The 13024-nt window shown below is 39.9% G+C and overlaps 1 protein-coding gene across 2 annotated transcripts in view; it reads left to right on the forward strand.

Moving 5' to 3' along the window:
- LOC126253378 (uncharacterized) overlaps positions 1-13024 on the forward strand; it is a 73015-nt gene that overhangs the window by 45985 nt on the left and 14006 nt on the right. Inside the window, exon 2 of one of the 2 annotated variants that reach the window (XM_049954665.1) lies at positions 10705-10871. The exons of the other annotated variant lie outside the window; for it this stretch is intronic. The gene's annotated coding sequence lies outside the window, so the exon portion shown is untranslated. The remainder of the gene's footprint in view (positions 1-10704; positions 10872-13024) is intronic. 2 annotated transcript variants of the gene reach the window in all.

Here is a 13024-nt window from a genome sequence, read left to right on the forward strand (position 1 = left end):
TATTCGATGGTTTAACAGTTGCTATTAAAATATTAATGATAAATTCAATTCAGTTCCACCGACACCAACTTCCCCATAGTTTGGTTGTAATTTCAAATCTCTAATAAGTCATAACATTGCGATTGCTTCCTAACGTCAAAGAGTTTCTATATATGCGCCGAGCGCTTCAGTCAAATATTATCGCAGCACGCAAAAGATCACAGTTATGTCTCTAAACAATTTTGTAATTTGGAATCACAAATGCGTAAATTTGGCACGAAAGGGTGGTTTATTTCACAATAACAATCACTTCCTAACAACACCGTGAAGAAGAAGCTTTCCCTGGTGGTGGTGGAGGGGGGGGGGGGGGGACCGAATTTACAAATTATCTGCTCTATAACTATTGCCAAGTTCCAGAGTCCATTTGCAATTACGAAGGAAGTTAATTGTCTATCACTGTTCAATGCCTAACTAGAGTTGAGCCCAAGTTATCTAATTAAAAAGTTCACTTCAGTCTAATATAAGGTAGTCCTCTATCCGAATTCTAAACGATGTTGTAGTTGAAGTCAATGTTTCGTTTCATTGCGTCATAGTAGATCGCAATTATCAGTCCTCGAAAAACCATCTAACCGCGCCTACATACACGAGTATTCAAACAAGTCTGACCAGCTTCGGCTAACTCTCATAACGTAGTGACAATGGATCAAATTTTCCTTAGCCATTACGATTCTCAAAGAGTACTCACACGAAGTATTCTTTGAGATCGTTGGTTCTACTTTGCTAATTTTAATTATAATGATTTTGCGTTTTACTATGATTTTGAGTTTGAGTTTACTGAGATTCTATCTTTCTTTTGTAAGTTGATAAATTACTACGTATAAGGTTCTTGTTTCAATTACTGGTTATTATCCAAATAATAGTGTTAAATGGAACTTTGGTTGCTTGTTCACTTTTCATCGAATTTGGAACTTGTTTTGGGGAAATTTTTGGGGTATTGCTTTCTATTTTTTCTTTTTTCATCCGAGGAAGTGGCATTACAAGGTCCTGCGCGAAACATTTCCGTTAGTGTATTTTGTCAATTTAAACCATTCCCTGGATCAACCCCTTGTTTTCTTCTTCTTTAAACACAGTGCCAGAGTAAATGTTAGAAAAGCTTTATTTGCATCTCTGGCCAAATGGTTCAAATGGCTCTGAGCACTATGGGACTTAACTTCTAAGGTCATCAGTCCCATAGAACCTAAGGACGGCACATACATCCATGCCCGAGGCAGGATTCGAACCTGCGATCGTAGCGGTCGCGCGGTTCCAGACTGTAGCGCCTAGAACCGCTCGGCCACTCCGGCCGGCCATCTCTAGCCATTCCTACTGGTGGCTGCATACAGTATACACGAAAATTGTCTGCTTCAAAAGTAAGATTAAACTGACAAGCTTTCTTGGTACGTGTGCGGGCTTGTTTGATACATCCGTGGCTAGACAAGAGTAAAGTTAGCCTTTAGGTTGAAATTAATCAGTTTCAAAAAGTTTCATTGTTCATTCGAAGAAAGTTGATATAATCATCGGGGTTCTGAGAGTAATATTTCCTTTAGCATATTTTCAAGGGTAAATCTCTCATTCCCTGTACCATAGTCTAGTTCTTCTACTTCTTCTTTAAACACAGTGCCAAAGTCAATGCCACGAATGCTTTGCCTGCATTTGTGACCGTACTCGTTATGCTCAAAATGCACACGCAGACGAATATCTGATACGTGGGGAGGCGCCGGCGCCAGTTGCTTTCTCCGTTCGATTCACTCGTATCAATTGTTTCCCTCTGGCGTTGTATTGTATCTCTTTAAAAAAAAATGTAACAATTTATTTTGACGAAACACTCTCCTAGTAAATTTGTTTGTCCTTTGATTTATCGTGATCTGTTACTGATTTTTAGTCGAGTTAGTTTTTACTTTTAGCTTTCAAAAAAATACAAAAGAGATATAATAAGCAAAATAATGAATTTCGTAGGTTGCCAATTACGTATTATATCTGGTTGTATCGAGCGCCAGGTCCCTACAAATTACTGTAACTGCAGTAGCGTAGTATTACTCAGATCCATATTACTATCACAGAAAATAGACAAGTTTTAATAAAATTATTTCACTGGATTCCTTCAGCTAACCTCACTGAATATTTTTACATAATTTCTTGCAGCTTTACTGTATGATTAAATGATGATGGCGTCCTCTTGGGTAAAATATTCCGGAGGTAAAATAGTCCCCCATTCGGATCTCCGGGCGGGGACTACTCAAGAGGACGTCGTTATCAGGAGAAAGAAAACTGGCGTTCTATGGATCGGAGCGTGGAATGTCCGGTCCCTTGATCGGGCAGGTAGGTTAAAAAATTTAAAAAGGGAAATGGATAGGTTAAAGTTAGATATAGTGGGAATTAGTGAAGTTCGGTGGCAGGAGGAACAAGACTTTTGGTCAGGTGATTACAGGGTTATAAACACAAAATCAAATAGGGGTAATGCAGGAGTAGGTTTAATAATGAATAAAAAAATAGGAGTGCGGGTTAGCTACTACAAACAGCATAGTGAACGTATTATTGTGGCCAAGATAGACACGAAGCCCACGCCTACTACAGTAGTACAAGTTTATATGCCAAGTAGCTCTGCAGATGACGAAGAAATTGATGAAATGTATGACGAGATAAAAGAAATTATTCAGGTAGTGAAGGGAGACGAAAATTTAATAGTCATGGGTGACTGGAATTCGTCAGTAGGAAAAGGGAGAGAGGGAAACATAGTAGGTGAATATGGATTGGGGGGAAGAAATGAAAGAGGAAGCCGCCTTGTAGAATTTTGCACAGAGCATAACTTAATCATACCTAACACTTGGTTCAAGAATCATAAAAGAAGGTTGTATACCTGGAAGAATCCTGGAGATACTAAAAGGTATCAGATAGATTATATAATGGTAAGACAGAGATTTAGGAACCAGGTTTCAAATTGTAAGACATTTCCAGGGGCAGATGTGGATTCTGACCACAATCTATTGGTTATGAACTGCAGATTGAAACTGAAGAAACTGCAAAAAGGTGGGAATTTAAGGAGATGGGACGTGGATAAACTGAAAAAACCAGAGGTTGTAGAGAGTTTCAGGAAGAGCATAAGGGAACAATTGACAGGAATGGGGGAAAGAAATACACTAGAAGAAGATTGGGTAGCTCTGAGGGATGAAGTAGTGAAGGCAGCAGAGGATCAAGTAGGTAAAAAGACGAGGGCTAGTAGAAATCCTTGGGTAACAGAAGAAATATTGAATTTAATTGATGAAAGGAGAAAATATAAAAATGCAGTAAATGAAGCAGGCAAAAAGGAATACAAACGTCTCAAAAATGAGATCGACAGGAAATGCAAAATGGCTAAGCAGGGATGGCTATAGGACAAATGTAAGGATGTAGAGGCTTGTCTCACTAGGGGTAAGATAGATACTGCCTACAGGAAAATTAAAGAGACCTTTGGAGAGAAGAGAACCACTTGTACGAATATCAAGAGCCCAGATGGCAACCCAGTTCTAACCAAAGAAGGGAAGGCAGAAAGGTGGAAGGAGTATATAGAGGGTTTATACAAGAGCGATGTACTTGAGGACAATATTATGGAAATGGAAGAGGATGTAGATGAAGATGAAATGGGAGATAAGATACTGCGTGAAGAGTTTGACAGAGCACTGAAAGACCTGAGTCGAAACAAGGCCCCGGGAGTAGACAACATTCCATTAGAACTACTGATGGCCTTGGGAGAACCAGTCATGACAAAACTCTACCATCTGGTGAGCAAGATGTATGAGACAGGCGAAATACCCACAGACTTCAAGAAGAATATAATAATTCCAATCCCAAAGAAAGCAGGTGTTGACAGATGCGAAAATTACCGAACTATCAGTTTAATAAGTCACAGCTGCAAAATACTAACGCGAATTCTTTACAGACGAATGGAAAAACTGGTAGAAGCGGACCTCGAGGAAGATCAGTTTCGATTCCGTAGAAATGTTGGAACACGTGAGGCAATACTAACCTTACGACTTATCTTAGAAGAAAGATTAAGAAAAGGCAAACCTACGTTTCTAGCATTTGTAGACTTAGAGAAAGCTTTTGACAACGTTAACTGGAATACTCTCTTTCAAATTCTGAAGGTGGCAGGTGTAAAATACAGGGAGCGAAAGGCTATTTACAATTTGTACAGAAACCAGATGGCAGTTATAAGAGTCGAGGGGCATGAAAGGGAAGCAGTGGTTGGCAAAGGAGTGAGACAAGGTTGTAGCCTCTCCCCGATGTTATTCAATCTGTATATTGAGCAAGCAATAAAGGAAACAAAAGAAAAATTCGGAGTAGGTATTAAAATTCATGGAGAAGAAGTAAAAACTTTGAGGTTCGCCGATGACATTGTAATTCTGTCAGGACTTGGAAGAGCAGCTGAACGGAATGGACAGTGTCTTGAAAGGAGGATATAAGATGAACATCAACAAAAGCAAAACGAGGATAATGGAATGTAGTCAAATTAAATCGGGTGATGCTGAGGGGATTAGATTAGGAAATGAGACACTTAAAGTAGTAAAGGAGTTTTGCTATTTAGGGAGAAAAATAACTGATGATGGTCGAAGTAGAGAGGATATAAAATGTAGACTGGCAATGGCAAGGAAATCGTTTCTGAAGAAGAGAAATTTGTTAACATCGAGTATAGATTTAAGTGTCAGGAAGTCGTTTCTGAAAGTATTTGTATGGAGTGTAGCCATGTATGGAAATGAAACATGGACGATAACAAGTTTGGACAAGAAGAGAACAGAAGCTTTCGAAATGTGGTGCTACAGAAGAATGCTGAAGATAAGGTGGGTAGATCACGTAACTAATGAGGAGGTTTTGAATAGGATTGGGGAGAAGAGAAGTTTGTGGCACAACTTGACTAGAAGAAGGGATCGGTTGGTAGGACATGTTTTGAGGCATCAAGGGATCACAAATTTAGCATTGAGGGGCAGCGTGGAGGGTAAAAATCGTAGAGGGAGACCAAGAGATGAATACACTAAGCAGATTCAGAAGGATGTAGGTTGCAGTAGGTACTGGGAGATGAAGAAGCTTGCACAGGATAGAGTAGCATGGAGAGCTGCATCAAACCAGTCTCAGGACTGAAGACAACAACAACAACAACAATTTCTTCCACTCCGGCTATCAGACATTGTACTGTGGAAAAATATTTTTAAATGTACCGCGTAATGGCGGCTAATTGTTAACAGTCAGAGATCACTGTTATTCGCTCCGCAGCAGCTGGAAACATGCTAAATAATTTTCATTAAATATTCTTTTCATAAGATAAATGTGGCATAGGTTCTTGAAATAACACACGGAGATCACTTTATACTAATATATTCTTGCTAGGACACAGTTTACACCATTAAATATTTGCAATTACGTTACGACAGAAGCAAATGTAGCGCAGCACAATAGTTTGCGTACCTTATTCCAGCTAACACCAGAACGAACAGAACAAAAGAGACTAGACAGAAGAATGAACAATGCATTGTGTTTTATACTCTTACAAAGATGATAATACTTCTTTTAATTATTAGACATTATAATCTCATACACTAAAAATAATGTCTTTTCTGCATCTATCGATCTATATTGTATATTTTTACAGTTAGTGTTATTACTTTTCGCAGATAAATCGATGTTTGCAAGTCATTTTGAGTCACATACAGTCATTTATATTTATGTTTGACCTCGATAATGGTGAATATTGCAAAAGGGACACGACACGGCCCCCTGGGCTACAAGGAACACACTACTTAATGTTTGGTCCTTGTAGACCACGAGTGTCACTTTTCTTTCGTTCGTTGGTCGCTTTCAGTTCACTTTACCGTGTATTAGATCATGGGTATACATTCATTTTGCGCCTTTTTACATATCATGGCTGGGGACAGTTACAATATAACAAGCTCACCCATTTGGACGAGGGCCACAGGGAAACCCCAGAAAAACCTCGGCAGAGCTGATAGATTTAACCCTTTGTGTTACTTACATAAGTTGGTTCTACATGTTTTGGTATTACAAGTATTTACATCAAATATAAAATCCTCTGAAAAAGAAACAAACATATAGTTTTTATATGAAAGTGTTCATCAAATTTTTTATATTGTGTTGGTAATATTTTGAGTTTTTTTTTATTTTTGTCGGCGCATTTCTCGTCGTGTGGTGTGGATGACGCTGTATGTCGCTACCGCGAAGCCTCGTGCCCGTTGCCATGGAGCGTCGGCTGGAAACTGTTGTCTTCTTTCTTGTCCGTAGCCGGCGGTCAGGATGTGGAGTACGGATCGACGTTATTTTGTCTGCGTGGGGCGTCTGCATTGTTGCGCACCGCTCGTTAAAGTTTTTAGCACGGGAGAGGATGTTGTCTCGTGCAAATCATGAAACAAATGCACATATGTTATAGAACGGATATTGTAAGATGTTATGGCTGTGGGTAAGAATTGATTAGTGAACATTATTGCATCATCGAGGCACAGGCTCAGTTACTTGGTATTTTCGTGTTCGTTTGCACGTACTGGTGCTGAATGATGCAGGAGATATGATGCTGAAGTAAGTACTGCACATCCCTGCTGTCATCACTTCGTATGGAATATTTATGTTTCACAAGTTTTGTTTGAGAGCGTTCCACCGTAGTTGCCGTTGCAGTAACGTCCTACTACGTGGTCCGTGGCGTTATATTAATTGTTGGCGCACAGAAGGTAGCGTCCAAACTAAAAATGTTGTCTGTACAGTGTCGAACACACACTGATCACAGTTTTGTGTTTTCGGTCACTGAACACAGATATGTTTTGTTAATGTTTGTACCTCGCGTTTTTTTTTTTTCAGTTGTACACCACATAAGTGTTCACTGTCCAAGTTGATCACTAATACAGTTCTCAAAGTTCACACTTCCTCCGCGAATACCAACACACTATTATAGTTCCTGTTAGTATTGCTTACAGCAATTGTATTACATGATTACTGTTTTTTTATATATATATCACATAGTGACACAGATGTCTGTTCGTTTACACAATATGTTACAATGAAATTTCACAGATCAAAAGCACTTTTGTTCTGATATTGCATAAAATTAAGTGTTACATCATACATGCAACGGATTCTGGCCTGACTTTTATATTTGAGCATTAATAAATTTGTCATAGGGTATATTCATTCGGGGATTAGGACCGCTGCGCATGTGCTTGCTCCATAAGCTGTTAGCGTAATCGCGTAACCTATAAAAGGTTTGCAACTGTCAAAAACAGGCTCTAAAGTGGAGCTCTCATTTAATCTCAAATATTGTGGCTAGATGCTTATACTTTCTCCTTTAAGGTCAAAGCACAGCATCACAGATGTCACATGGTATGTGCACAGTCTTTTGCATACACCTTTCTGTTCATTTTTCATGTGACAGATTAGAATATTTAGTGCATTCTTTAAATAAACGTTTATCACACAGCGTAATAAAATTTATAGTTACTAACTCTAATAACCACTGAAAAACATCTTACACTTACTGATTATGTTTCTAAACAAATTGTATCATTGGACTGATGGTCCTTTAGCTTCTTTTTACTCATTTTTGAAGGCTGATGTGTAAATCATTCCTTGACATAAAGACAAAACATGTTACATACTAAGCACACACAAAACATCAAATTCTTACAACTACACAAAAATATATATTGAAGTCTGTGCAAAACCTACATATTACACAAAAATACGGTAAACCATTCATGTCCTATTGTCAGGCACCACAAATTTCTTTAAGTCCTTATAGGGATACAATGCTTTGATCTTCCTGCTCATCATATCAGCTATAAGGTAGCTACAACCGTGTGGTATTTGTATAATTTTAAAAGGTCCATTATACAGCATTTGCCATTTCTTGTTCTTCTTTGTTATGAGTGACGACTTAGGATGGTTTCTTATCAAAACTAAGTCGTTTATCTGATATGGGACTGTCCGTTTTATTGACTTGTCATATCGACTCTTTCGTTGACTAGCGCAGCTCGTCATGTTGCTGATGGCGTCCTTAATTTTATCCTCTTGCCTTTTATCTGTGCGCGGCAATTTTGGTAGCGGCGTGATCCATTCATTTAGTTCTGCAGTACTAAATGATAACTCATTGGGCGTGTATCCGGTAGCCGGAGGAGGTAGATTGTTGTGTATATTTTCAAAGAAGGGTAACAATTCCGGCCACTTTGTATGTTGCTGATGAGTATATGTTCGGATAAATCTGTTGAGTTCCCGAAAAATTCTCTCTACGGGACTTGCTTCCGGGTGGAAATGTGCAACTAATATATGCCTTATGTTTTGGTCACGTAGAAACTCCTTCCACAGTTGACCAGTAAAATATCTAGCATTGTCTGTTAGAACGTTTTCCTGTTTTCGGTATGAGTTCTTTTGATATGCGTTGTATCATCTGTTTGGCAGTAGTGGTTTCCATTGGAAACCATTTCACATACTTAGTAAAGGTATCGTAAACAGCTAATATATATTTCATTCCACCACGAGCCGTAGGTAATGGTCCTGCGATGTCCATTGACACAATTTGAAGCGGCTGTATCGGAATAATTGGGTGCAGTTCTGTTTTGTGCTTCTATTGTTGGCTTTAGCTTTCTGACAAACGTCACACGTTCGTAATATCTTTTGGACCACACGTTTACTATTCGGGATGTAACAATACCTTTGTATTATTGCTACACACTTCTGTATTCCTACATGTCCCCATGCGTAATGCGTGTACCAGATAAAATTTTGTACAGATTTGTAAGGGATACACACGCACCAGTTTTCTGAGGCGGTGTCATTTCTGTGGTACAATATGTTATTCTCCACTTTGTACCGCGAATGTTCGCTGTTAGCTTGCTCTAATATTAGCGATCGTTTCACTTTCGTCCAGGTATGATCTTCGTCTTGCAGCTGTCCTACATTCTTGCACAGGTGCAAATATTCGCGACGGTATGGTTGCGACGTCATTAATAAAACTTTATATTCTGACGCTCGCTCGATCATTTCATCTAGCTGTGACATGCCTACTGGTAGACGTGATAAAGCATCCGCAATGACATTATCTTTCCCTTTTATGTACATAATTTTTAAATTGTATTCCTGTAGTACTAATGCCCAACGGACTAGTCTGGCATGTAATAGTTTGCAGGTTAATAGGAAGCTTAAGGCTTGGTGATCACAGAACAATTTAATTGACTTGCCATAAACATAATAATGAAATTTTTGCAGAGCCCATACAACACTAAGTGCTTCCATTTGGGTCACCGAATATGCTCTTTCACATTGAGTAAGCACTCGGCTGGCAAAAGCTATATCTCTTATTTTCCTGTTCCCATTGGTTTCTTCTACTTGAAACAGACATGCTCCTAAACCAAAGGATGAAGAGTCGGTGGCTATACAAAAATCCCGGGTCATATCCGGATGGTAGAGCATTTGTGCATTCACTAAGGCTCCTTTGATCTCTTCATAAGCTTGCTGACACTCTGCGGACCAGTTCCACGTGACATTTTTTCGCAATAAGGTGAGCAAGGCTTCATTGTTGAGCAGCTGATTCGGCACAAAACGTCGGAAAAAGGAGACTAGTCCGATAAATGATTTTAACTGTTGTTTGTTTGTGGGCTGTGGGAATTCTTTGATCGCTTGTATCTTCTTGGTATCAGGCATTATTCCGGAAGGTGATATGATGTGTCCAAGGAATTCTAGCTGATCTCTCCCAAATTTTGATTTTTCAAGATTTGCAGTTATTCCTGCTTCTGCTAGCTTTTTTAACACTCTTTCCAGGATTTCTATATGTTCTTTCCATGTGCTTGTGGCCACTAGAAGGTCATCCACGTAAAGAGTAACTTTTTCTAGCAAGTCTGCACCTAGCGCTTGGTCCAATGCCGTAATGAATACGCCTGCGCTTACGTTGAGTCCAAAAGGTAACACTTTGAATTGATAACTCCTTCCATTGAAATTGAAGGCGGTGAATTTTCTAGATTCCTTGGTTAGCGGGATTTGCCAGTAACTACTTCGCATATCTATCGAGGTGAGATATTTGACTCCATAGAATTTCTGTATTTGTTCTTCTAAATTCACCGGTCTCGTCCTAACGGGTACTATAATTTTATTAATGTTCCTGGCGTCTAGGACAAGTCTGATTTTTCCATCTGGCTTGGCTACAACTACCAGCGGACTGCTGTACGGCGAAAGGGATGGTTCTATTATACCCCATTGCAGCATTTTTTTTGTATTTCTCTGTTAACTGCCTCCCTTTTCGTTCACGGTACTCAATATGATGCTTGGCAGAATATCGCATGAGGAAACACATCTATATTATACATATACCCTTTGATGATTCCAGGTTTTTCAGAGAAAACATCACTGTAGTTATTCAATAACTGTGCGAGCTGCTTTCGTTGGGATTCAGTTAGATAACATGATTCTTGTGCTTTGTTGTTAAGGGTTTCGGTCCAGTGAAGCGTTTAGTTGTGATCTACGTCCGAATAATATTCTCCCTGGCCCCTTAAATTGCTGCTTAATTGAAATATGGGCATCTCTTCGCTTTTTACTCGTACGCTCGGGTAATCTTTACCGGGTGTACTTACTGTTCGTGTTAAATCCAGTACAATCTGCTTATTTTCATTCAGTAGGGAGATCTTCCCGCTGCAGAAATTAATTTTTTGCTTTCTTCTCGCTCAGGAAACCTCCCCGCAGGATGCAGGTTACTCTCAATCCTTTGACTACGAGGAAGATACATTTTAGGTTATCTTCCCCTGGGCATAAATCTACCAGCATCTGATACTGAACGTTTTGTGCTTGTGCTCCCATGGCTCCAATGACACAGCAGTTTTGTACAGGAAATGTCGGTAAGTTGCGGTTTTGGCTCAAGGTTTTGAATAGATCATAGCTCATAACAATAGTAGTGGCACCTGTATCTATGTATATTTCTACTGGCAATTCATTAATTCTAGCTTTTATGATGGTTTGTACTTCAGTTATTTCTTTTTTGTTACATTGGTTTGATTCCATAAGTAAATCATGTTGTGTACTGTTTCCATCTTGGTATTGTTTATGTGTGTGCCCCCTGTTTTTTCACCGACCATCAATTGGGAGCTTATTGTGGCCGTTGTTCGTTTGGCGGTCTTGAACTATGGTGGTTTCCGTCAGTGGGCATTTCTACAGGGTTATTACAAATGATTGAAGCGATTTCACAGCTCTACAATAACTTTATTGTTTGAGATACTTTCACAATGCTTTGCACACACATACAAAAAGTCAAAAAGTTTTTTTAGGCATTCACAAATGTTCGATATGTGCCCCTTCAGTGATTCGGCAGACATCAAGCCGATAATCAAGTTCCTCCCACACTCGGCGCAGCATGTCCCCATCAATGAGTTCGAAAGCATCGTTGATCCGAGCTCGCAGTTCTGGCACGTTTCTTGGTAGAGGAGGTTTAAACACTGAATCTTTCACATAACCCCACAGAAAGAAATCGCATGGGGTTACGTCGGGAGAGCGTGGAGGCCATGACATGAATTGCTGATCATGATCTCCACCACGACCGATCCATCGGTTTTCCAATCTCCTGTTTAAGAAATGCCGAACATCATGATGGAAGTGCGGTGGAGCAACATCCATTTGAAAGATGAAGTCGGCGCTGTCGGTCTCCAGTTGTGGCATGAGCCAATTTTCCAGCATGTCCAGATACACGTGAAACTTGCCCGCACGCGTTCAACCGTTTCTTCGCTCACTGCAGGCCGACCCGTTGATTTCCCCTTACAGAGGCATCCAGAAGCTTTAAACTGCGCATACCATCGCCGAATGGAATTAGCAGTTGGTGGATCTTTGTTGAACTTCGTCCTGAAGTGTCGTTGCACTGTTATGACTGACTGATGTGAGTGCATTTCAAGCACGACATACGCTTTCTCGGCTCCTGTCGCCATTTTGTCTCACTGCGCTCTCGAGCGCTCTGGCGGCAGAAACCTGAAGTGCGGTTTCAGCCGAACAAAATTTCATGAGTTTTTCTACGTATCTCTAGTGTGTCGTGACCATATGTCAATGAATGGAGCTACAGTGAATTTACGAAATCGCTTCAATCATTTGTAATAGCTCTGTACTATCCTTAAGCTGCTATTCGAGTCTGTCCATGTTTGTGGTATTGCATTAGTAGTCTGCATAGAATTCCTATTGTCACACTGGTACTGGTTACCGTTAGGAGGCGGTGGTGGTGGCATAGAAGTTTGCATCCACTGCACCGGGTAAGTGCGGTTGTTGGCACTACTGCTACGGCCATTGACCCTCATTTCGACGTTTGTTATTGTAATTATTGTTACTGGTACTGTAGCCGGGATGTCCTCTATCTTCCCAACTACGTTTTTTATTGTAAGATGGTTGACCGTTTCCGTTCTTCCTGTTTTGTTCTGCGGATTGATCTTCCTTTCCATTTCCGTGATTTATCCTATTTTCTTCCTGGGAGAGATCGATTTCGTCCAGCACAGACAAGTACCGTTTCAGGTCATTTTCGGGTACATTTATTAATTTGTCTCGTATATAACCGGGCAATCGCAATTTTAAGATTCTGATCACATCATGGGCTGATACAGGGTCATCCCAATATCTAGTTTTGTTCATATATTTTTCAAAATATTTACGGAGTGTACCCTGTTTGTGATTGTACATTTGCGGGCTGTATACTTCAGTCCTCAGGCGTTCTTGAATAGCCTTAGACCAGTATCTGTCTAGAAAATATTTTTCAAATTGTGCCAGGCTATGGCAATTTCTATGACTTCATTTGCCCATAAGGCAGCGTCGCCTTGTATGTGTGCGATTATGAACTGAATTTTTTGCCGTTCATTCCAGGCACTCGGTAATACATTTCGGAATCCTTTTATGAAGATTACCGGATGCACTGTCTTCTTTTCCGCGTTAAATACTTGGAATTGTCTGTGTTTTATTAAACTTTCATCAATGTTATTGCTTGTGGAAGTAGAAGCTGCCCCCACGGGGTTATGAATAGGAA

Source organism: Schistocerca nitens, chromosome 4 (genome assembly GCF_023898315.1).
Source record: "Schistocerca nitens isolate TAMUIC-IGC-003100 chromosome 4, iqSchNite1.1, whole genome shotgun sequence".
NCBI lineage: Eukaryota > Metazoa > Arthropoda > Insecta > Orthoptera > Acrididae > Schistocerca > Schistocerca nitens.